The 27455-nt window shown below is 38.9% G+C and overlaps 1 protein-coding gene across 1 annotated transcript in view; it reads left to right on the top strand.

Moving 5' to 3' along the window:
* Positions 1–603: 603 nt before the first annotated feature.
* LOC126811766 (28S ribosomal protein S31, mitochondrial) overlaps positions 604–27455 on the top strand; it is a 101128-nt gene continuing 74276 nt past the window's right edge. Inside the window, exon 1 of the mRNA XM_056098581.1 lies at positions 604–615. The gene's annotated coding sequence lies outside the window, so the exon portion shown is untranslated. The remainder of the gene's footprint in view (positions 616–27455) is intronic.

The raw sequence follows: 27455 nt of genomic DNA, 5'->3' as shown, positions 1-27455 counted from the left end.
CAGAGCCCAGACGAAAATTTGCGTCTTAGAGGCAACAGTCCCACCTCCCACTAAATTCAAACGTTAAAGTTTATACATAACAGTTGGCTAAGTGGCCTCACCAAATAACAACAGAGAGTCACGGTGGATCAGTGTGTATGGCGCTAGTTGAAAAGTCAGGGTTTACGATATTCGTTCACCCAGTTGACCGAGATTGAAAGTTCCCGAGGATTTTCCAGCGTGGTTCCCCTTGTCAATGATGCAGGACGGAGGGCCTGGCTAGGACAGTGTCAAGTGCCAAGTGATAGGTGATATTATTTTTTACAGCAAGATTATGAATGGCCTGCCAAACGCACGACAATGTTTATCTGCAAACGTTTTATATAAATCTGCGTCAGGAAAGGAAGCACCATAACGTAGGGAAAGTGAACAGGTGTCCGACGTATGCTAAATTGTTAAGGGACATTCTACTTTAAGATCGGTGGTCCCGGAAAGTGCCATTTTTTGTAAGGCTACCACGTGACACTTTTAAAGCCCGGTGATTGGTAGAAATCTGTCGTCAAGTACTTGAGTATATTTTACAACCTATTTCAAGATGAGGGGGGAAAGTTGAAGAGATTGTAAAACACTGTAACAGATGGTGATTGTCGTACAAAACAAACGGACGTCACATCCGTTTTATGAACTGATATGATTTAAAGAGCTAAATAAACTACAGGTACTTCACAACATTCATTAGCCGAGTATTACTTCAACTCACAACCTCTTGTTATCATAAAATAATACATCATACAATGTTCAAGACGGTCTTAAAATAATTCATATCAACCTGTGAATGGAAATCATATTTTATTAGTGCAGTAAGAGCAGACTAAAAAAGGCGATTATTTCGTCTTCCGTATTACAAGAAAGCATGTCTTCTATTTTGAGAAGTGTCGATAACCCAGGCTGGTTGGTTGATAGGCTAAATGAGAGACAAGCAATAAATTATTTTCATTTTTCGTATTGACAATTTGGTTCTCTATTCTCTTAAACATAGCAACGAGAAGTATCTAGTCATTCGAATGGTACCAAAAATCAAGAGTCCATGTATACTATTGATAGTACTATAAAGATCCCTGAGAGTTGGAAATCTTAATAAGAAAAGGTTGCAGCACAATACATGTTATGGTGTATGCTCTGCCCTGTCAGAAAACAATGCATGTATATGGTATATGCCCTGTCAGAACACAGTTACTGTCATAGCACTATCCATGTATATGATGTATGCCCTGTCAGGACACAGTTACTGTCATAGCACAATGCATGTATATGGTGTATGCCCTGTCAGGACACAGTTACTGTCATAGCACAATGCATGTTTTGTATGCCCTGTCAGTACACAGTTACTGTCATAGCACAATGCATGTATTGTATGCCCTGTCAGTACACAGTGTCTGTCATAGCACAACACATGTATTGTATGACCTATCAGGACACAGTGTCTGCCATAGCACAACACATGTATACCCTTTTATAATTATCCTTTTTGGAGAGGAAAAGTAGGACAATAAACCCCATTTCATTTCATTTAAACTATGTCGATACATGTATATTATAAGTAATGATTTTGTGTGTGTTTTGGGGGTAATTTTAATTGACCAAACATCTGGACATGTTTTTGCAGCCATTCTAACCTCGCGGGTTTTCTCCAGGGCTTCCGTTTTCCTCCCACATCTAAATACCCCTAGTAAACCACTTTTTAGTCCCGAAATGACCTAGTTTTTGTCGAATGCACATTAAACCCCATTTCTCTGTCTTTCTGGCCTAATTTGTGTCGAGTGGACGTTAAACCCCGTCTCTCTCTCTCTCTCTCTCTCTCTCTCTCTCTCTCTTTATCTCAGTTTTTATAAATCAAACAAAGCTGTAAAGCACTGGATATGTAATAGAATTCGGGGGATTTGTCAAGGAACAATTAAATAATCAGTGTCCCAAGATGGCGTTAAACTACGTAGGATGAGTTTTTCCAGACCATGCCGCTGGTAAACGATTCCGTAGAAGTGGAGAACTGAGGCGGCGAATTATTCCTGATAAATCTCGATAATCCTTAAAACTGGGTATTATGTTTTATAGATGCTGTTGAGAATTGGGAAAACAAGTCAATCAAATTTGTGTAGATAATAATTCTAGACGGGTTGGAAACAGTGTAAACATGGATTGAATAGTGGAAATTACAGTAAGTAATAATAATTAAAATGAAAAACAAAAAAAAAACCTTACACTTATGTTTAACGGTGAAAAGAGTCGGTTTTTGATAATTGTATGACTTTTTTTTCAATCTTTGAACTAAATGCATAAGAAAAAAAAATTTCGCTGCAATTTATTTTCGGCTATGCTTACTGTATGTCACATCCATACATTTTGCGTTCTGAATGTTCCACAGTGTCTTTAGAATCAATTCCTGACATTATTCCTTTGTTATAACAACCAATATTTATACATCATACATGGGATTTAATGATGCCACTCCTGGGTCACACAGACTTAACCCAGATCTTTATATTTTCCATTCATAATATCCTGTCTATATGTAATATACCCCAATCATCAAATTATGGGGTATATATCTCTTAGTTAACTAGTCACAGTAGAGTTATAATAAAACTAATGAGATAAGGCCCCGAGATCACAAAGCATTCTCAGATTTCAAGATGCATTTGAATTAGTTTAGAGTATAAAAAAAGTTGGCCATTTTTGCTATAATAATTCAAAAATAGATGATAAAAAAAGAAAATATTGAAAATTTCAATCCAATTACTTCATTCTGAACGGAGTTGTCATTGTTGGAAGTTTGGACTAGAATGGGCATCAACTGTGTCCGCACCGTCTACGAGAATTGTCGATCGTTTGATTGACAGACGATAACTCCACCAACATATTCTCGATTATCAAGTAACATTCTCAATGGTTATGGTACCCTCTCTTGGTAGGCCTTTCAAAACCAGTTTCCAGTGGTGATGTCAGTGACTAACGGTAAACGTTAGCTTGGTCGGACATTTCTTGATTTAATTTTAAATGGACGACTGTTTAAATCCAAGCTGTGTTCAAGCCATTCGAAGGTCTACAGGGTTGATTTTGAGCTTGTCATGTAATAAAGGTCTAATTAATAATTTCTATAACATCTGACACCTAAATAAAGACTTGCAATAGGCAGATTTAGCTCTGGCATAATGTATATTTAAGTTAAGAATTTACTCAAAATTATTTGCTTTATTTTAACTAAAATATAGCCGGTTATAAAACCTTTGTTGTGTTAATGTGTCAAATGCATCAATAAGAAACTACATGTATGTGCAAAGTTTTGTGTTTTTGGATCAAGGCTATTTTTCATAAACATTGATTGAAAGTTGAGTAATTCTTGTGAACATGGACAAGAATATGTAACAACCAAGCTAAAAAAAACTGCATTCAAACACTACAATATTAAATGTCTGGGTATTTATATCATTACAGATCTATTTCACTAACTTATGTTTTTATATTTACTTACTAGCCAGGGCCCAAATTCGCACGGACCCAATTCGCACGGAACCAATTCGCCCGGGGACCAAATTCAATGGCCTGAAACATCCACTGGGTCATGCTGGTTAATTTGATACGACATATGTGGGGGTGGAGCGCGGCGACGAGGACTTATTCGCCCGGAGCCCAAATTCGATTGCCTAAAAAATTCATGGGGTCATGCTTGTTAATTTATTATGTGAGGGTGGATCGAAGCGTGATGGGCGAACACACACAGACACAAACATCTTTGATTTTATATATACATGTAGAATAGACTAGCGCATAACCCGTCGCTGCACGGGTTGTGTCTGTAACTCCGAAACCGGAAGTGGTAGGCTAACGCCACCTAGCCAGTTCTACTCCCTAGTCGAGCTACCCGTGTTCACATCAAATGTCAGCCTCGGGACCGCCCTAGTGTTGTTGCCCACCATGAACAGACGGACAAACAGACAAACCAACAAACGACAGTCACAAAAATATTAGTATAGATTTATGTGTTATAATAGTAGTTGTATGTTTACTCTTGTCGAAATACCTGATATCGATTCCTTTTTGAGGCATGGACGAACCTGTTCGATTAGATACTGTCCGTACCCCGTGTATAGGAGAAGGTCAGATGGGATATTCAAGCCGTCAAAGAAATAGTTTAATAAAAAACACAAAATACTGATTATAAGAGGGTAATTTTAACTTCCAAACACTTTGCTAGATTGCCTAAATCCCTTTCTGTGTGTCCAATCCCCGCCATTTAGAAAATCATGTCATTCCATTTATTTTAAATTTTCGGTCACGGGATACGGAATACCTAATCGCTCTAGACCATCTGATATCATATAAAATACAACTAGTTAATAGCTTTACGAAAACTGACTACGAAATTGATTCCATGCGACGTTCCTTGTGTACGTGTTGTAAAGGCTCCCGTTAGATTCTAAATATTGATCGTGATCTGAATAAAATTGAATTGATTTAAATATCCTCATCAATAAAGAGCAATTTAAGATTGCATGATATTATAAATACTGAATCGACATATGCACCGGAGTAACACAAAAACTATTGATGAACCAATTATTTGTATTACAATAACTTTCAGCAGCTATTAGCCTAGTTGCCAGATTTGTTAGTAAAGTATGGTACTTGGGGAAAAGGGAGGCATAGTCAATCAGTTGGGACGAAACCTTCCGTGACCGTGAAAACAATTACTTAGCGAGTACTGGGGGAGGAGGGTCTAGTGGTTTAACGCATGCGCGTGAAATCACAATGTCTGTCATGTGACAAGGAGTAGGGACGCCTGTCCAACCCCGTGGGTTCTCGCCGGGTTCTCCAGTATCCCCCCACTGCTAAGGACGCTTTCACGCAAGCGAATTATTGAAATAAAATTGAACCATATGTTTGTCCCGAAATGACCTAGTTTGTGTCGAGTGGACGTTGACCCCCCCCCCCTCTCTCTCTCTCTCTTAAAAATTGCTGCTGGTACAACCAAAGGTTATGTAAAAAATGAAATTCCGTTTCATTTAGGCCTACTGAATGAACATATGCGTCCGATGTGCCCCTACAAGAACTTTCAATGACTTTGAAGCCTAGTTATCGGGTTTGTTATTAAGCGGGGAAAAGGGGCGGGGGTTGTTATTTGGTTGGGACAAATCGTCCGTGATCGTACAAACAATCCCTTAGCGAATACCGCCAGTACATCCAAAGTAAATAATAAAATTCCGTTTTATATTCTCAAAATCTGCTCCCTTCCATTTATAAAATTAATACAGACAAAATGTTCTATATGTTATTACAACAAAGGGTGTTGTAAAACTGGCTGTGTTGACACGTGATTAAACATGGTTTCTACTTTCATATAATATTCTTTTATGTAAGAAGGATGTGTTACTCTATACAGTCAGCTAGACGAGGTGTGATTAATCTAACTTTCTACTCTACTCGCCATTCCCCCATTATACGAGTGCACATCGATAATCCCAACGATTGTTGTTCAGACGGTAATCACTCGGAGGCGTATTCCACGTAGATGATTTTTTGAAATCACAACAGCCTTCCTTTTTACTCCTTATGCATCTACAATTTGTAATAAGTACATTTGTTTAAAGATACATTATCTCAGCCAAATTTTTATCTAAAGAAAAGGTGGCGGAAATCCTTCTAAAACGCAATGTCAACAAACCAATCATATTATTACAAAAAAAAAGAAAATCGCATCTTTGATGTATACAATAAATAATGCATGATGTAGTCTTTTTATTTTATTATATTCATCACGAATGTTTCAGATTTACTCGCTTGTACATTTGTCATTATACAGTGTCTCCAACGCCTGTTTGTGTTGATGAGCAAGTTTTGAAAGGCCAGAAACGTCAGTATTTTATCCATTATAGTCACTTTTGGGTTGCGTGGTATAGTGATTTAACGCGTGCGCGTGAAATCACAAGCTCTGTCATTGAGTCAAGTGGCGCAGTTTCTATTCCCAGCTTGAACATGACATGAAGTAGGGTCGGCAAATTGGATTCTAATCCAGTAAATATCACAGGCTAGCGATGACATCGAGAGTTGATTACGGTCTGGATAAGTTAATTAATGTCTAATTAATAATATAGATAACATTTCAAGCCTAAAGAAAGACCTGCAATAGACAGATTTAGCTCTTGCATCATGTATTTTTAAAGATGCCTTATGTAAGAGCTACATCTGCCTACTGCATATTTTTCTGGCTTCAAATCTTATATAAATTATCATTTAGACATTTAATTATATGCCACGTCTATATTCTACTCTCTTGATCATTTGATGAATGAGATTTAAATGTATTTGAACACCCGCGAGATTTAAAATTTTAACAATAAAAAGAATAATCGAGACACATTACTGGAAATCTGAATAGAAATAAAAGTCTGGTATCTTAAAAGAAATCGGCTTCTGTCTTTTTTTTACACAGCATGTTATCAAACATCAAACCTAACTGACTACATAAAAGAACGGCCTAGCCTTGAGGCTAGCGTCTCACACAATCTCTACATAACAACGTTTATCATACGTTTATCTCAGCCAAATTTTTATCTAAAGAAAAGGTGGCGGAAATCCTTCTAAAACGCAATGTCAACAAACCAATCATATTATTACAAAAAAAAGAAAATCGCATCTTTGATGTATACAATAAATAATGCATGATGTAGTCTTTTTATTTTATTATATTCATCACGAATGTTTCAGATTTACTCGCTTGTACATTTGTCATTATACAGTGTCTCCAACGCCTGTTTGTGTTGATGAGCAAGTTTTGAAAGGCCAGAAACGTCAGTATTTTTATCCATTATAGTCACTTTTGGGTTGCGTGGTATAGTGATTTAACGCGTGTGCGTGAAATCACAAGCTCTTTCAGTGAGTCAAGTGGCGCAGTTTCTATTCCCAGCTTGAACATGACAAGAAGTAGGGTCGGCTGTCCAACCTCGTTAGTTTTCTTCGGGTCCTCCGGTTTCCTCCCACTGCTAAAGACCCCTACGCGCAAGCGAATTATTGAAATAAAATTGAACCATATGTTAGTCCTGAAATGACCTAGTGTGTGCCTGAAACGTCTAAATTTAGAAAAGATCTAAATATATTTTAGTATTTGGCCATCAGTCGTGATTGGTGTAGTTAAAGAAACAGAACATGCATTTTATGTCTGGAACACCTTATTTATTTCATTAATTGTTTTTGACGGACGTACTGATAGAATCCATTTCAATATCCTTCCTTTACTTCGTTTGTCGCGGGATAATTATTAAAATGACCTTTTTGATATAAGTGTCGACGAAGTTCATCGGGATTTTCCGGCGTGGTTCCTCCGTGTGCAGCACGGAGGGCCGGACAAGGACAGCTGTGTCGTCGTTCATATGGGGCGTAACAGATCCCTTGGCCGTCCCGGCAAAATTTCTCTCATAGCACACTGCATGGCTATGCCTGTTTTCATTAGCCCCAGTCGGAGCAGAATAGTGGGACGTTAAAAAAATCTCCATTTCATTTCATTATGTGTCATTTCATTTCATTTCCCTAATCGAAATAACTGAAATGAAATGAAATGGGGTTTAACGTCCTACTGTTCTGCTCCTAAACTGGGCTAATGAAGACGGGCATACGCCATACAGTGTGCTTTAAGGGAAATTATGCCCGGGCAGCGGCACTATCGCCTACTCTTATATCGAATTCCAACTGGCAAGGGATCTTTTACGTGCATTCCAATGTATACACGGGACCTCGGTTTTTCGTCTCATCCAAAGGACTAGACAGCTGTCCTTGTCAGGCCCTCCGTAATCGAAATAACACATCGGTGAGTTCAATTCAACGCTTTTTTATATAAAACAAAGAGCTGTAATTCCTCTAAAGATGCATTTATTTAAGATTTAGAAAAAGAGTTGGACGCTTTTGTTATAATAGTTCAAAGTTAGATAATGAAAAATGATTGCATTGAAAATTTCAAATTACTTTCTTTTAAGGGAAGTTATGAGTGTTTGAAGTTTTGACAAAATTTAGCGCAGATTGCTGATTATCGTAGCAACTATACTTGACATTGAGACTAGGTCTCGATTATTTTCGCTAAACTCTTAAATGGCCGTGATGTTCTAATCTACTTACAATCAGAGCCATCCGATTTTCTAGAGCAGTGGTTCTCAACCTTTTTTAGCCAACGGCACACCTTGGAACACATCAAAAAATAGCGGCACACCTGACTAAATATATATAAAAAATATTTGAATTTTGCTAAAAAAAAAATAAACATGGCTATCATAGACGGCATACAGTCGTGGACACAGACTGGTCATAGACTCAGAGAATGACTCAAACTAAATAAAGTAAAACACAGCTATGAACTTACTTTATTGCAGTGTTTCGAATTTCATCAGTCAAATAGCTGGCTTCTTTAGTGGGACGGTTGTACGTGACAAGGAGTAGGGTCGCCTGTCCAACCTCGTGGGTTTTCTCCGGGTCCCCAGGTTTCCCACCACTGCTAAAGACCCCTACGCTCAAGCGAATGATTGAAATAAAATTGAACCATGTGTTAGTCCCGAAATGACCTAGTTTGTTTCGAGTGGACGTTAAACCCCATTTCTCTCTCTCTCTCTCTCTTTAGTGGGAATTTTTTTTAGTGTGCCGTTCAAAATTTCGCGGCACACTTAGGAAGATCTCGCGGCACTGGTATATATAGAGAATTGATTGGGGGTTTGTCATGTTAATAACTAGTTCTTACATAACGCACCTTTAAGATAAAATGTCTGGAGTAAATAGGCCACCTGATTTTCAGACAAGGAAGATTAATTTGTCACCGTATGACATAAATCGTATATAAATTCACAATTGATATCATGATCCAGAAAAACAACATATAGCGTGAAAGTGCGCCCACACAGCAGCCATGGCTTGAATAAAGATACATAGACAGCAGCGTATCCTAAAGAAACCTTTATGCCTTCCTGAAATTTGAATTCTATCCTGGTTCACAAACTCTCGACACATACATAATATACCTAGAGGAGAAGGTCCTAGAATGCTGAAAATCAACTGGGTTCGTTCATGCCGATCCAAATTTCAATGTTTGAAATCTACTAGTGTTTGACTGGACGGTATGAAGGGCGTTGAAATTAGACACGGCATCTTTACTTTGCAGGTACGAAAGAGAGAGAGAGAGAGAGAGAGAGAGAGAGAGAGAGAGATGTGGTTTAACGTTCACTCAACACAAATTAGGTCATTTCTGGACTAACATATGGTTCAATTTTATTTCAATAATTCGCTTGCGCGTTTGGGTCTTTAACAGTGGGAGGAAACTGGAGGACTGGACAGGCGACCCTACTCCTTGTCACGTACAACCGGGAAATAGATCATAATGAAGAATGTCCCTTGTCACGTATCTGTTAATGGATTGGTGATTATGTGATTAGATACTGTGGAGGTTGGCATTAAAACTTCATATTACCCCCGAAACCATCATGGCAACAGACACAACATGTTTGTGTTTTTCCAATGAATAATGGTCGCAACAGTGAAATATCGTGTCAATTTATGCTGCCAGGAATCTTGGTTAAGTCAACGAGATCGCGTATCAGTTCTTTTTACCCAATAACTAATCTTCACGACTAAAAAAACTCCTCAAACATGAAGAAGCATCGACATTTTGGATTTCTGAAAATCCGTAAATGCGACACTAAATGAGAAAATGAACAATGGACGTTGTTTTAAGCAAGTAATTAGAGGGTGATTAGGGTAAGAGTTTGCCACTTTGTCACTAGAACATGGTCTTGCATTTTGTCGTAAGTGATTATTAGTGTGTCCCAAGTAAACAGCACAAAGCACTCGTTGGTTCCGATTGACAGTCAAACGGTTTTTATTATTTCTCCATCAGCACCCGGAACGGTAGTGTTTAAAAGTAGATGAAAGAAATACCGCCACACTCACGCTGGAAATTAATCATTCGGAACACGTCTCGAAGGCAATTTGACACAGAAGAGACCTTGACCAAGATCAACGTCTACTTTATGACGTAGTAAAGTGTTTCTACAACTGAAGAGACGATTGACCAGAAAGGTCTAATGTACTAATGAATAGCACCACCATCCTTTGGTCTTTAGATCGTCGTAATCTTTATCGATAGCAGACTAATAATAGAAACTTTATTTGGTTTGTTTTAAATGGTGTTTCCAGTAAGTAACCTCCATATCAAGAACTACATTGCACAGATCACCAATGCACCAATGATACAAACAGTGTAAGCCGATCGAGGGTGTCCTATTTTAACCCGTAAACGTTGTAACAGTTTTAACAAGTTCAAAATTGTTTTAGAACCGAGTACATATTAAAGGACGTATGGCTCTATTCTTTTGAAATGATTCTAAAAGCACATATTAATGTAATATGAATGTATGTAAAGTGATTTATATTTAATTTTTGAAAACAATATTGTATTTTCTAATCAATTATTTTCGGTGAAATACGTGAACAGTCCGGATTGAACAATAGTTGTTTACGCCTGCTTAGTCCATTTTACACGGGTTTTTTTTTTTAAAAAAAAAGTCGTTTGTGAATCAACCATTACTAAATACTTCTGCAGTGTTTTGTGGCATATGTTTTGTTTTAATTTATTTATTACAAATGACGACCGAAATTATACAGTACACGACCCGTGTACGGATTATAAAATGTTCATTGTCTTAAATATTGGATATAAGGATCCTATATTTTCACAAGATAACAACATTAATATTGATTGAAACGGACCAATATTGAATTCTAATTCGTGTTTTATGGTAAAGGAAATGAAATGAAATTGGATTTAACGTCATACTGTTCTGCTCCGAATTGAGCTAATAAAAACGGCCATACACCATACAGTGTGCTATGAGGAAAATTTTTGCCCGGACAGAGGCACTACGGCCTACTCTTACATCGAATTCCAACTGTCAAGGGATCTTTCACGTGCACGCCAATGTGTACACGGGACCATGGTTTTTCTTCCCATCCGGACGACTAGACAGCTGTCCTGGTCAGGCTCTGTGTCCTGTATCACTGAATGGTAAGGATATGAGTTAAGGTTTAGCTCCTTTAAATCTACAACAGAATAACTCTGTAATAATTCGCTAATGTGTAGGGGTCTTTAGTAGTGGGAGGAATCCGGAGGACCCGGGGAAATCCCACGAGGTTGGGTAGGCCACCCTACTCCTCGTCACATACAACCGGCGAATCGAAACCACGCCAGTTGACTCTATGACAGACCCAATGATAGAGCGCGCACGTGCTAACCATTCGGCCATCCAACACACCAAAAAGCAATCAAACTCAGAGGTCGTAAAGATGAAATAGTGTAGCACCCATCACTGCCATGATAAAATAATGAATTTGTGATAACACCATCCAGTGGTCCGGGCACCGTTTGCTAACTGTGATCCTGGGTTTAGCCGCTCGACCATATACCATGGCAACCTCTATCATCCCCATCCTGCGCTCTTGTCAGTAGTCCAGTACGAAGGGTCGGGTAAGGATAGGGTCTAGTTCTTAGGATGGTATGGAAAACCGAGGTTCCGTGCACGTAAAAGTTGAAATTCAAAACAAGAGTATAGAACGTAGTGTCGCTATCTAGGCAAAATTTTCCCCATATCACACTGTGTGGCGTTTGTCCGTCTTCATTATCCCAGTAGGAGCAGAACAATAGGACGTTAAAAATTCCCATTTCATTTCATCATGTGTCATTTATGCGAAGCTAGGTAAAGGAGTAAAAATTTATGTTTCGAGCCAAAGAGAATGTTTGTGATATCGCCACGGAATGGCATGCGCGTCTTTTGCTTATAGTCTTAGAGTAGTAGGGATGGATAATTCATGAAACCATACATCATTTTTAGAATCTGACCGTATGCCGATTTCAGAATCTGGTCATATGTCATTTCTAAAATCTGGGGTGACATTATTTTCCATGTGTCATGTTAGGCAAACATTTATGTTTGGAAACAAAGATAATGTGTTTGTTTGCTATCGTCATGGAATGGCAGGTTTGTCTTTTGATTTGATTATTATGGTCCTCGGGTTATTTAATAATCCATGAAGCCTATAAATCATTTTCAGAATCTGACCTAAGACAAAATTATCATTATTTTTATCATACAAGTTGCAATAAGTAGATTTATAATAATACTGGGATATCGATAGTAATATCGGGTATTAGGATATCATTGTCACAAGTTTTATCGCTACAATTAGTTGATATTATAGTCAAAAGCGGCAATAATTCACTATAAAATCAAACACAAGTAACACCAATATTATATTGATCACCCAAACTACTTCCTAATTCTGTCGTTAATTTTCCTATCGAACAGAAGCAGCGATCTGTCTTAGATCGCTTAACTTGTACTGTCTTTAGTTCCCCTTGATTATACCCACATAGCTGTATAGATGGTAGAAAACCGATAGAGTTCAATTTGCCTCCACTTCGACTCGTGTCCCATTCTATAGGAAAAGTTATAGCTAGGATATCATGTTTAACAGAAGGGCCATGTGTTGGGTGTAATATTAAGGCGATCAATTGGTTTGTCAGACAATAAGCCTATACTTGCCAACCATATCAATGCCCATATAACTTTACTGCCGCTTTGATTTCTCGGCCAGATGGTAGCTAATGTTTGCTACACGCTTTGTGCTATCTATATAAAAATGGCCCCATTCTATTTAGCTTTCGATAATTTATCTATGACCATTTGGAAGGCATCGATATTTTGATTGCTCGTTATTTTCGAACCATTCATGAATACTTTATTCATACACAGCAATCAAAATATATTCCAAAGAAATGCAACTCCTTTAATAGCGGCGCATCTAATCGCAGTATAATTATATCGTTGAAAAAAAAATACAACATTAATTCTATGTAATACCACTGCAGGATTCATAAAGCATCTCTCGTATAGCCTATTTAAGAGATATAATAGACCAGCCTATGCTGTAATGACAGGAATGAGAATGAATTACAATATTTAAGTTGTTGCTCGCTAACTAACGACCTATAATTTCAGTTTCTAATTTAAGTCGAAATGCTAGTCAAAAACATGCTTATTGGTTTACTACTGCTCGTGGAATTTTTAGACTAGAATGCTATCTGCTATAATGACATCTGTAAAGATTAAAGCAAAGCACATTAATTGCATCAATCATGCTTCAATTGTAACATTTCTGATGAAAACAAATCTCATCTCTTGATGCAGATTTGATTCTGTTGTGAATAGATTTTATTTTTCTATAGATTACATGTTGTAAAGTTGACATTTAACAAGTTCCGTACATATTGTTCCAAACATTATTTTTAAAGATATTTACAAAAGGTACGATTAATAGAATTGTGATGAGAGAGAGAGGGGGGGGGTGAGAGGGAGAGAAGAGAGAGAGCGAGGGGGTTTAACGTCCACTCGACACAAACTAGGTCATTTCGGGGCTAACATATGGTTCAATTTTATTTCAATCATTCGCTTGCGCGTAGGGGTCTTTAGCAGTGGGAGTAAACCGGAGGACCCGGAGAAACCCTACGAGGTTGGACAGGCGACCCTACTCCTGAATGTCATTAAAACAATTTATCTTGTTTTAACAATGTTATCTGTATGGAGGTCTCTCTCTCTCTCTCTCTCTCTCTCTCTCTCTCTTGGCGGGGTTTCGATTCCCCGGTTGTACGTGACAAAGAGTAGGGTCGCCTGTCCAGGCTCGTGGGTTTTCTCCGGGTCCTTCCGGTTTGCTCCCACTACTAAAGACCCCTACGCGCAAGCAAATTATTGAAATACAGTTGTACCATATGTTAGTCCCGAAATGACCAAGTTTGTGTCGAGTGGACGTTAAAGCCCCCCCCCTCCCCCTCCTCTCTGCTAGCAGAATTATGTTTTTTGTAAACAACCTGGTGATGTTTGTAGCCGAGATCTACCAGTACAAGCGACGAGAATAACGATCTGTGATTGCTGGCTAGAATAATTAATGTCTTATATCAACCATTTAATTAAGTAGAAAATGAATTAATTGACGTCTGTCTATCAGTCGTCTATTTCTCGTTAATCTAGGGGCAGTAAACGGTTCACACAAGTGGCTAGTTCAATTTGGTTACACCAATTGTATTATGAAAAACGTATTAATTTAGACGACGAGGAATTATGATAAAGTGGTTAGATAGCATGACAGTAAATAGCGTTGAGACAATATCATAGAAATTGCTATCAATAATTGTGATACCCGGGTTGTTTTTGTCTAGTTCTATACACGGCTAAAGGCATGAAATGAAATGGGGTTTAACGCCCTATTGCTCTGCCCCTGCTGGACTAATGAACCAAGCACACGCCATGCAGTGTGCTATTAGGGAGATTTTGCCCGGGAAGCAACGATAGACAATCGAGGCTAGATTATTTATTGAATCGTTGATAGCTTGGCTCAGAATGAAGTAATTTGACTGAAATTTTCAGCGTATTTTATTTTCATTATCTATTTTGTAACTATTATAGTGAGACCTGTCAACTATGTATCTATCCATACCTAATGACGCTTTAACAGACACTTTTGTATTTACTTGGGTTTAATTTTCAAACAATGATCTTGTCGCCCTTCTCTTATTGACGCCGCGGTAGCTCATTGATTATCACAATGGCTCACAGCCGAGAATGGTCCTCTAACTGTTCGGATGGTGTAAAATAAATTAACATCAACCCATGAACTCCTTGGCGTGCAAATAAAAGTCAGTTGTGGTATAACGGAATTGACTGGGGTTTAACGCCTCGTCCAAGCTTTACTTGGGTATTTTTGAGACTAACATAGTATGTTCTTATTCAACCGTTACGGGGGATCACGTGGCTAAGTGGGTAAGACGCTGGCTCGCTAGCCTGGAGGTCGGGTGTTCGATCCCTGCATTGGCCGAGAAAGTTCATCCAGATTTTCTGTCGTGGTTTCCCCTTGTCAGTGATGCAGGACGGAGGGCGGTACAGGGACAGTTGTCTAGTCGTTCGGATGGGACGAAAATCCGAGGTCCCGTGTACATATTGGCGTGCACGTAAAAGATCCCTTGGCAGTTGGAATTCGATATAAGAGTAGACCGTAGTGTCGCTGCCCGGGCAAAATTTCCCTCATAGCACACTGTATGGTCGTCTTCATTAGCCCAGTTTAGGAGCAGAACAGTAGGACGTTAAACCCCATTTCAGTTCATTTCATTTCTATTCCACCGTTACAAGGCATAGTGAAGCGGGGTTTTGCTTAAAGGGGGGCGTTTCTGTCCACTCTTCTACGATCTCCAATTGCCGAGGAATCTTAGCGTGAACTACAAATTGATACATGGTTCTCGTCTTTTCGCCGCATTCAAACAAAAACTGGATTCGCCCTTCTGGTATGTCTTTTTCGATCAACACCAGTATATATATGCCTTGTATTATGATATATGTGAACACCATTAGTTTAAATATGCATTAACAAACCTCAAGAATTGATTACATAAAACTAACATGTATGTGTAATCACCACTATTCCTATATGTTAGGTTTATATAGAAGAGGGTCAATAACGATCATTCTAATTTCCTCTACTTTTGTAGAATTTTGATTATTTGCAGGAAATGAGCAAATGCCATCAATTCTATAGATGTAAGCAAATGGTTAAATTCCTGATGATTGGAATCGAGATGGTGAAAATGGTGTTCATCTGGAGTCTAGACAAACTACTGACCAATACATCTTCTAGTTACAACAAGATGACCAGTGTCCAGCGACATGTTCTCTACTCAGACGACCCTTTGTCACCTTGGTAATTAAAATGGCCTCCTGCCAGATATGTTACAGTGAACAGGACATCTTCTAGTGGTCATTATAAGAACACAGATATCTCTATAGTTAACAGAAGAAAATGATTACCAGATTTACCAGAATGGTGGTATGCTGGTACTATGAGTTCCTGGTAATTATTACACTGGTAGTTAGTACAAAGGTCATTGAGTACAGAATAAAAAGTGCGGCACCGGGGTTTCAGATTTCGCCCCGTCTTCATTAGCTCAGTCAGTGCACCTAAGTAGGCCGTTAAACCCCATTTCATTCATTTCAGATTACGTTGTCTGCAATATCACCCTCGGTGGACGCGGTCGTTAATCCTATGAGTTCCTGTTAATTATTACACTGATAGTTAGAATAAAGTTCATGGAGTGGGACAGCCGCAAATCGTACTGGACACTGTATGTCAGTTCAAGACTGCGCCTATATCCACGGAGTTGGGTACTGGCTTCTCTTAACAAGCATTTGCCTGCGATATCCCCCCACCCCCCGGTGGAAGTGGACGTTAATCCGCACGGGGTTGGAAACTACAAAATTTTGTCCTCCCATGTCCACAATTTGCTGGACGTATAGCCTCAGGAAATATTTGTCTGTGATATCGCACTCAGAGGAAGCGGACTATAAGCCCAACGTAAGACGCTTCAGATCACCACTCTGGCCTTTGAGAACACAATGCAAAGAGATTTGAGCTGAATGTTACACAGATAAAGCGGCCTTGCTCACGTGGAAGGATGCTTGCCTTTAAAGGCTCAATACCACTCTTGTTGTAACTGAATAATATGTCCCAATTTTTTTTCTGGTCAACAAATTGTACTAATTTACAATATTCTAATTAATTGGTGATACAAATTTCATCTTAACACACCTAATTTAAAAAAATGGAAAAATTCAACTAAACGATTTGAAAAGCCTAACGTAAACCTTTTCAAATGTAAAATAGGATGTAATGGATAATTTACACAAGAGGTAGGACACTTAAACATCTAGTTCTTAGAATAAGACTATTATTTATTTTCTGAAGCTGTCAAGCCAGCAAGAGTGCTATTGTCCCTTTAAAGAACATACGCAATTTGTATGGGAAGAGCTTACTTAGTTCGATCATGCCAAAATTTTAAGATCGTTTGTCGCGGTGCTACTAAAGGGTCTTCGTTTCTAGGCTTACAATACCAGTAAAAACCCAAAACAACGAAACTACTGGAATAATCACCATGTTCAGTTACTACTAAAGCGGAAGTCACTTTACTTACTTATTTTAATTTCGTTTCGTTTTTTAATTTAACTGTCGGCATTTAAACACAGAATAAGCTATATTTCTATCTATATCTCTAGATCGACAATTAATTCATTTTAACTTGAAAAGTGTTTATTTATGATCACCATTCACTTGTTCTGTGCATGTCCATAAAAGTATAATTCGGAAAATAATATTGTTGAATATGTTTATTTGCTCTACTAAAAACAATGACACACTTACAGTATGTCATGTGACAAATAAATAAACCGGACTACTGCGCATAATATGTCTGTTATAAACCGGTTCAATGATGCCAATTACATATCTTCCTGAACTGGTCCAGACGACTAATGTCGAACAGATATATCAGGTATTTATATATAAAAACATTGATCAGGAGTTACAACAACTTCCTTTTATTTCGAAATTCGGGAAGCCGTGATGTTTCGGTTCATATGGTCTTGGTTCGCGAACCAGGATATCTAGGGCTCCAATCTCTGTTCCACTAATCTTACGGAGTGGAGAGAGAGAAATGGTGTTTAACATCCACTCGACAAAAAACAGGTCATTTCGGGACTAACATATTTTTCAATTTTATTTCAATAATTCTCTTGCGCGTAGGGGTCTTTAGCAGTGGGAGGAAACCGCAGGACCTGAAGAAAACCCACGACGTTGGACAGGCGACCCGGAGAATCGAAACCACGTCAGTTGACTCAATGACAGACAGACCTTATGATACAGCGCACACGCGCTAACCATTTGGCCAATTTACTCGTTGGCGTGTATATGTAAATGTTGGAAAATCGAAATAAGAGCATGACATGACTATCTCTTCTCAGGGTAAAACTACCTCCATAGCACGCGCTAACCATTCGACCGATATATTCGTTGGCGTGTATGTAAAACCCTGTGATTTAGCGCGTTTGGTGCAGGAAAATAATAAAAACATTTCTTTAAACATAGATGGTGGTCTGTCTGAGTCCCTTATGCGCCCACAAGCAATAAGATTGTGTGTGCTGGCTGTATTCTTGCATTGACAATATAATTTCCACAGGGAGCAATTTCCTGTGTCGATAAGGAAAAGGGCGAAAAGCCTTGTGGGATGTGCCCCTGGATAACCTCCGCATTTCAGTAAGATTCGGTATCCCCAGTGAAGGAAACCACGACGACCAATCGACCCACCAAAATTTCAATAACAAAGCCATACATTATGTAAGAGCTAAATCTTCCCATTGCAGACAAGACCTTAATCAACATTCGATGCTATCTTATCTGTCGGATTTTCGCTGCTCAATGCGTATTGATGATTTAATCCAAAAATTGATAATCGAGACTAATTTTTTATCGTACCGACTTTAGTAATGATGATCGAGGCTAGGCCTAAAATTCAAACGCCTATATCTCGGTTCAGATTGGAGGAATTTTACTGAAATTTCCAACATATTCCCTCTACAATATCTATATGTTAACTATTGTAGTGAGAACTACCAACTCTTTATCTAATCTTCCATAATGCCCCTTTAACAATATATTCTTACGTAGCTGGAGATCATTTTAAAAATTATATGTTATTCTGTTTATCTACTCGTTTCAAATACCCGGAAGAGTAGTCCGTCTTCTGTATAAACGTAAAGCAACATGGTCGGATTTAACTCATTGTGCAAAGTTAAAGTCAAACGATGTCTGATAGCACAAAGAGAAAGTCAAATCATTGAATGAAGTTTAATCAAATGTTAGAGACCTGTAAACTAAAGTAGTCTGGAACTCAATGGTATAATACTTAGACTCTATTTACTTTTCTTATTCACTTCCTTTCAACTCAAACAACAAAGTTCTCTTCAAAGTTGGATTATTTCCTCTGTGAGCAAAAACAGTATGGATTCAAATGTCGAATAACTTAATAAATATGTCGGTCGTTTTTCTACGACGTGACACGAATTCTAACAAAAGTTTTATTATCAATGTCATAAGACCAATTTATCAACTTTGTAATCTATTTATTTCATAATTTCCGGCCTGGTTTTCCTCCCCTTGTCAGTGCAGGACGGAAGGTCTGATAAGGACTGCTGTCTAGTCGTTCGGATGGGACGAAAAATCGAGGTCCCGTGTACACACATTGGCGTGCACACTGTATGGCGTATGCCCATCTTCATTAACCCAGTTGGAGCAGAACAGTAGGACGTTAAACCCTATTTGATTTCATTTATTTCATAAAAGTATTTCTAGCAAGAATAAATAGAAAGTGCAGGAGGATCACACTGCACACAAAACCAGACCGATGGGACAAACCTGTGGACAAGACGAACTACACGGACATTACAAAAAATGAGCAGTGTATGGTTCCGGGAGGGGGGGGGGGCACTCGTGAGAGTCCATAGAGATGTACAGTCCCGGGCCTGTAATAATACAAGCTTCGCTCAAAATGAAAATAAAAATAAATTTATATACAGGAAAGACGTACTGCGACTATCCTACTTTTCGGCACCGACTGGGATTTTGAAGAAGGGTGTACGCCATACAATGCGCTATAAGATACATTTCGCCCAGACCGCGGTGCTACGGTCTACTCTTATTTCGAATTCCAACTGTTAACGATTATTTTAAGTGCAAACCAACGTGTACACAAATCTGTCAAACTGTCACTGACATATCTAACGATATTTTCCAATAAACGCATAGAGTTCAGCAATCCTGTCTAGAATGTCCTACTGCAAATGAAATTTATTTAATGTTACAATATTAAACTACAAACTTAAACGAGAGTTGACTCTCTTACATTTCATATTTTAAAATGTCAATTTAACTGATAATCCGGTCTTTTGAAGACATACATTTGTGAAATCTTGACACCCGGTTTCCTTTCTGAAGCCAATATATAGAAAGATAGACGTCGTTATCTGTTGGTAAAGTTATACTTTCAATACTTAATCTTGTAAGTGTTAAAACCTTTTGAGACATCTTAATGAATTATTATTAAGACGTCCTTCAATCAACGTAATTCGTGTTTAAGGCTTTACCGGTCCTTATAAGGATACTTTAGAGGACGTTTTAAATAAGCAATGCATTATGTTACTGAATTACAACTAACAAAATGGCTACTGGTCACGACGCTTCTCTCCAAATCAAATCAGCGTTTTAGCTACATTCTTTAAGAATTTTGTGCATTGAATTCATAAGCATCCCCGTATGACGTGTTAATTGATTCTAGACACTATTATCCAAGTCGCATTCTCGTAGCCATTGGTTTCATTATATGCGCTTAACTTTATATGGAACGGATGAGTCGCATAGGGATCGTAATTATGACCCAATGAACAGTCTCACCATGTTTCAAATTACTCCATTGAGACCTATGCTGTCGTAATCTTTGAAAGTCAGAACATGAAAGAGGAATTTAACTCCGCCATTTAAAGTAAGTCTGCAATATATCAGTTCTTCCTTCTGACGGAATAAACAATCAACGTCGTTTTTGAATTAAAATGATAAGTAATCGCAAGTTTTAAAAGTCAAAAGGCAACTGAACTCAAGAAAATGAATGTCAAAAGCTGTGTCCTGTATATTTATAAAGACTTGCTAAAGACGTTGATCTGTAAGGTGGTTTGGGATGGCCTGGTATTTTAGAGTGTCTTACGGTCGTGGTCTCGATCCCTGGTGTGAGCGTCTGTGACTTGAAGATACGGCCAACTACTCACCTCGTGGGTTTGTATAACCCGGGTACACCAGTTAACGCTCACAGGAAAGGTCCATGCGCGTACTAAAAATAGATCACTTGTTTGCTGTATCACCCTCGATGGAAGCGAACGATAAGCCTGTCGGATGTGTCTGATTTTAGCTACGTTGTTTTGCTGGGGTTTCTTTTTCATTCAAGCCTGTGACATCGTAGCAACGACTTGTATCATACAGTAACAAGATATTAACGTAACGCGCACAAATGTCACCATTTGTCTCAAATAATCTATATAAATAACATCAAAGTGTATGTATGTATGTATGTATGTATGTATGTATGACAGGTATAATAGTTCTCGAGAGATTCACGACGGCTATACCTGGGTCTTCTAGTAGTCTCAGATAACCATCGTGTCCGTGAAATGGCAACGGGCTTAGTGTTGTCAGTTCTGTACCATGTACGGCCCTACACACAAGCCGGGATACAATTTATCTACTGTACCCATGACCATACAGACCTAGCGAATCTTATCTCTATAGAAAATGTATTGTATTTCAAATTATTTCCCCCTTGTCAGTGGTGCAGGGCGGAGGGCCTGACAGCTGTATAGCCGTTCGGGTGGTACAAAAACACCGAGGTCCCGTGTACACATTGGCATGCACGCAAAAGATCCTTGGCAGTTGGAATTCGGTATAAGAGCAGGCCATAGAGCCACTGCCTGGGCGAAATTTATCTCATAGCACACTGTATGGCGTATGCCGGTCTTTATTAGCCCAGCATAGGAGCAGAACAGTAAGGCGTTAAACCCCATTTCATTTGAAGAGGCAATGTAGGTTTAATATTGCATGTTTCTGAAGAGTTATCAGGAAATAAATCTTGAATGAAATACTGAATCCTTTTTTTTAAAAAAAATTATTATCAGATAAAATTACAATTCACCAAACTAACAAAAAAGCTTGTACATATTTTATAAGTATCCTTTTATTCAAATTGGTAATATTAATGGATTGAATAGTATTGGATATCATGAAAAGTCGTAATATGTCGACCATTGTAATAAGATTGATTGGTACCAATGAAAGTAATATTTTATCGCCAGTCATTTATCTCTGTCCATTGTCATACAATATGGCAGTTAGTAACAATTGTTTAACACACAAAAAACCCACAACAAATGAAATAATGGAGTTTAATCTTCTATTTTTCTGAACTGATGTTGCTAATGAAGGTGGGAACACCCACAACAAATGATATGAAGTGAGCTTTAACGTTCCATATTTTTGCACCGATGGTGCAAATGAAGGGAACACCTACAACAAATGATATGAAGTGAGCGTTAACGTCCTATTTTTCTGCACCGATGAAGTGAGCTTTAACGTTCCATATTTTTGCACCGATGGTGCAAATGAAGGGAACACCTACAACAAATGATATGAAGTGAGCGTTAACGTCCTATTTTTCTGCACCGATGTTGCTAATGGAGATGGGAACACCCACAACAAATGAAATGAAGTGAGCTTTAACGTCCCACTTTTCTGTACTGGCGTTGCTAATGAAGATGGGAACACCCACAACAAACCCCATGACGTTCAATGAAGATAAAGGGACATACATTATAATAGCAATAATTAAATTATGAACTTATGACTTTATTATTAGTGTCAATGTCTAGTCCTATCTTAAAGACCAGGATAATGAATCTAAAGGGATAGACATTAAAATGGTCAGAATTAAATTCTGAAATTATGGCTTGTTAGTGTTAATTTAAAGTCTCAACTTAACTTTGAAGATTTGGAGAAATCCGTCTTCTGTTTTTGTTAAACTAGTACCAACAGTTTGTAACAATAGTTTCTCCCCCCCCCCCCCCACACACACACACAAAGTATAATGAAGATAAAGGGACAAATATTGTGATAGTAGAAATTAAATTCTATAAATATGACTGATTAGTTTCAATTTTAAAGTCCCAGCCTAAGTTTTGAAGATCAGGGTCCTGTTTCTCGAAATTTTAACTAAAGATAAAATCCAAATTATAGTAAATACTTCAATTTTGATTGGCTAAGCACTAAAATCAATCTAATATTATCCAATCAAATTACTAAAATTTGATTTTATCTTAGTTAAAAATTTCGTGAAACAGGCCCCAGGAACAGAGTTCACAAAGCATTAACTCAACTTTCAACCACTGTTTATAAGAAATATCTTTGATCCAGAAACTCATAGTTTCTTATTGATGTATTTGATATATTAATATAACAAAAGTTTTATAAAGGGCTATATTTTAGTTAAAATAAGGCCAATAATTTTTAGTATTAACTTAAGTCTGAGAATGTATTGTGAACCCGGTGCCAGGTGAAATCGGTCACCAATGCAAAATCTGGTCCTTGTCTATTTCAACTTTCTATTATATAATGTAGTTGTATATGTTTGCTCAATGGTTGTATACACATGGATTTTTTTTATCTACTATTCAAAAAAAGTAGGGGATATTTGATTTTGGGGGCATAATACTAAAATATGCAAATGACTACAAAAAAAGTCACTATAGAACCTAACAGAAGAAACATTTCCAGTTACATGTGACGCCCAAACGCACCAATAGCTACCGCATGGAATGCAGGTGATGCTTGGGATCATCATGGGGGTCCAACCCAAGATTTGCACGACTCTGACTTTGAATGTTACAGTCATTGTGGCATTGAATTCCAGGGTGGAAACATCAGTTTAATTGTTTTAGTGACCAGAAAACAAATTTTGATATGCGTCGGCTTACCCAAAATGAAAGGTTACGTGCCCTTGGCATGCTACAGATCGGCACAACACAGGCGGTTGTGGCGCGGACGATGAATGTTGCTCAGTCTGTCATAAGCAGGCTATGGTCCAGATACCGTGATACACAATCTGTACAGGACAGACCACGCTCAGGTCGACCAAGGGCGACAACTCAAGCCCAGGATCGATTTATCCGTACCTTGGCCTAGAGAAATCGTGTCATCACAGCAAATCAGATCAGCGCTCGTCTTCAAACAGACACTGGTGTGAGAGTGAGTGGCCAGACGATTCGGAATCGACTGCATAGGGGTCACCTTCGCGCCCGACGTCCTCGCGTGATCCCTTGTTTGAGAGATCATCACATTCAGGCAAGACGTCGTTGGTGTAGGGATCGTCAACACTGGGATAATCGACGCTGGAGCAATGTGATGTTTTCAGATGAGTCAAGGTTCACTGTTGATTTTTTGGACAGACGTAGGAGGGTGTGGCGTCGTCGAAACGAGCGCTTCCAAGACGTTAACGTCATCAGACATGATCGATTTGGGGGTGGTTCTATTATGGTGTGGGGAGGCATCACTGTTGCTGGAAGAACGGCTTTACATGTTGTTGCAGGGCGTGTTACAGGCCAGTACTACCGGGACAACATCTTGGCAGTCCATGTTGTGCCGTTCGCACGACGTCATGGCCGCCGTTTCATCTTCCAGGATGACAACGCAAGATGTCACAGGGCCAGGATCGTTACAGGTTACCTCCAACAACAGAACATCACCAAATTACCTTGGCCAGCACTGAGTCCCGACCTCTCCCCCATCGAGCATGTCTGGGACATGCTTGGACAGAGGTTACGTCAACGTCAACAACGTCCTGCCAATGTCCAAGAACTTGCTGCTGCGTTGCAACAGGAATGGGACAATTTGGACCAAAATGACCTTAGACGTCTCATTAGGAGTATGCCACGTCGGATCAATGCTTGTTTGGCAAACAGAGGAGGATTTACCCGTTACTGACTTGGTTGTGATGCTGTGGTAACTTTGCTGTTTGACCCCGGGTATCATTTTACCCTTATAATGGTCAGTCTGTGCCTTACTTAGTCTAACGATCATTTGGAATAAATCGATGAATGTGAACTTCATTTCATTTTGTCATTTGTTTCTTCGTCAGTTTCATTAGGTGACTTTAATAACACTTAAAAATCAAATATCCCCTACTTTTTTTGAATAGTATACTTATAGTCAAGGTTTCTCTTACATGGACACATATGGACAATTTTGTCTTGTCGATCCCATGGGCGTTATGCCAGATAAGATGGGAACCGGAAGTAAAAATACTATAGTTCTTGCTGACGTTTACGTTTCTATATAAAGCTATGAGATTAGTCAGAAATTTCAATGTCAAGCTGAAGATAGGAGGCTATTAAATGTTACCTGAACAATTATACAACTGTATAAACCTTTTTGTTTTGGAGTCTCGGTGGTTCAGTGGGTAGGATGTTCGCTAACTAACCTAGAGGTCCCGTTCCATACCTACGTTGGCCGAGACAGTTCATCGGTATTTCCCGGCGTGGTTCCTCCTTGTCAATTGTGCAGGACAGAGGGTCTGTCACGGGACAGCGTATAGTCGTTCGGATGGGACGAAAAACCGAGGTCCCGTTTACACATCGTGATTTTCCTACGTGGTTTCCTCTTATCGGTAGTGCAGGACGGAGGGTCTGACAAAGACTGCTGTCTATTCGTTCGAATGGGACGAAAAACCGAGGTCGCGTGTATACATTGGCGTGCACGTGAATATCCTTGGCAGTTGGAATTTGATATGGGCCGCAGTGTCGCTGTCCGAGCTAAATTTCCCTCAGAGCACACTGTATGACGCATGCCCGTCTTCATTAGCCCAGTTGGAACAGAACAGTAGGGCGTTAAACCATATTTCATTTCGTATAAACCTTTTATATTTACCACAAGTTTATTTGGAATATTCGTGGGCTGTTTTATATTCCTTTGCTTAACTTGATTGTCAAATGTTTTGTTTTCTTAAGAGTTTTCATGTAGTGCAGTTTGTCGTCGGTTTTCCTGTTCCCCACACCCCATCTTCAGAGATTATTTGTGAAAAAAAAATTAAAAGAAGAAGAAATAAACCCCTTATAGGCTCGATCAAAAACGACATTTGTAATATCACTCTATCAGAGTTTCGGTGTTTCAGAGGAATATCCAGATGCTAAGGAGTCAAAGCAAATCAGTCAATAATGTGAAGTTTAAACGGAAGGTCGACACAAAAGATCAAATGTTTGAAGCAATTTAAATTGGTATAAAAATCTAGAGGAATTGAAGTTAAATCAAATAATTAAGATGATGCATCACTTGCCACCAGCAGAAACTACAAAAAATTATCCCTTTGAAGGTAGTGATATCGTAATATGAACCCGTAGGCTTATCATAAAGCCTGTAACACTATACAGTATCAGAGGGACCGGGAGAGAGCAACATTTTAATCGTTCGGATATGATACCAACAACCGAGGTCGAGTGCACACATTGGCCTGCACGTACAAGATCCCTTGGCAGATATAAGAGTATCTAGTTTAATTCCCATACTTATGTATATCCGCGGAGCCACAGAGGATCAGTGAGTAAGATACCGTCTCACTAACAAGGAAGTCCGGAGATTGATCCCGCGTGTTGGCCGAGAATGTTTACTGAGATTTACCAGCGTAGTTTCCCCCAGAGCCAATAGTACGGGATTTGGCACCTTACAATATCAAGTTCTTCAGATGGTACAAAAAAACGAGGACTCGTGTACATGGCTGTGTGCACGTAAAAGGACCCTTGACAGTTAGAATTTGATGAAGAGTAAGCGGAAACGCCGCTGTCGGGGCCAAATTTCTGCACAGTATACTGCATGGCGCATGTCGTATGTCCGTCATCTTTAGTTCATGCAGAACAGTAGGGCGTGGAATTCCTTATTTTCATTTTAGTTGTATACAGACCCGTTGGTGGTGACGTCGTGTTCAACACTGTATCTATTTTTTACAGAGGGGTTGGATGGCCGAATGGTTAGCAAGTGCGTGCTGTATCATAAGGTCTGTCATTGAGTAAACTGGCGTGGTTTCGATTCCTTGGTTGTACGTGACAAGGAGTAGGGGCACCTGTCCAACCCCGTGGGTTTTCTCCGGGTCCTCCGGTTTTCCCCCACTGCTAAAGACCCCTACGCGCAAGCGAATTATTGAAATAAATTAGACCATTTGTGCCGAGTGGACGTTAACCCCACCCTACCCCCCTCTCTCTCTCTCTCTCTCTCTCTCTCTCTCTCTCTCTCTCTCTATTTTTTAATATTACTCCAGTAACGTTTCATTCCCAGACAATATTTCTCTTAGGACGATGAACTTAATCTGTTCTCTTGTTGCTAAATTTGGTTTCACCCAATCAATTTAATTTACAATTTCTCTTTTATCTTTTCTTCCTCTTTTTTTATTTTGTCTCACTGTATTGTGCATTGCCTCCTTCAATTGATCGTCCACTTTACAAATAGTTCATTGCCATCAAACAGAGTGACAATTTTATCACTGCATAACAAATACAACAAATTTACACAAAGTAAAATGTGTGCAATATACCATTCACCAATATTCTACCAACTTATTGGTAATGTTAGTGTGTGGAATTATTTTTAGTGTATCGTGAAATGGTGTTTGGCGCACATGTTACAGTTTTCGTGTATTAGTAAAACATGTTCTGATAGTGAAAGAGATATTGATCACTGAGAGAGAGAGAGAGAGAGAGAGAGAGAGAGAGAGAGTTTGGATTTAAATTCCACTCAACACTAAACACAAACTAGTTCAAGGTTCAATTTTGTTTCCCTTGCTCGTAAGGTCTTTAGCAGTGAGAGGAAATCCACGAGGCTGGACAGACGACCCGACCCTACTCCTTGTTAAATATAAGCTGGGAATCAAAACCACCCCACTT

This window comes from Patella vulgata, chromosome 2 (genome assembly GCF_932274485.2).
Source record: "Patella vulgata chromosome 2, xgPatVulg1.2, whole genome shotgun sequence".
Taxonomy (NCBI): Eukaryota; Metazoa; Mollusca; class Gastropoda; family Patellidae; genus Patella; species Patella vulgata.
This window is presented reverse-complemented; position numbering and strand designations above follow the sequence as displayed.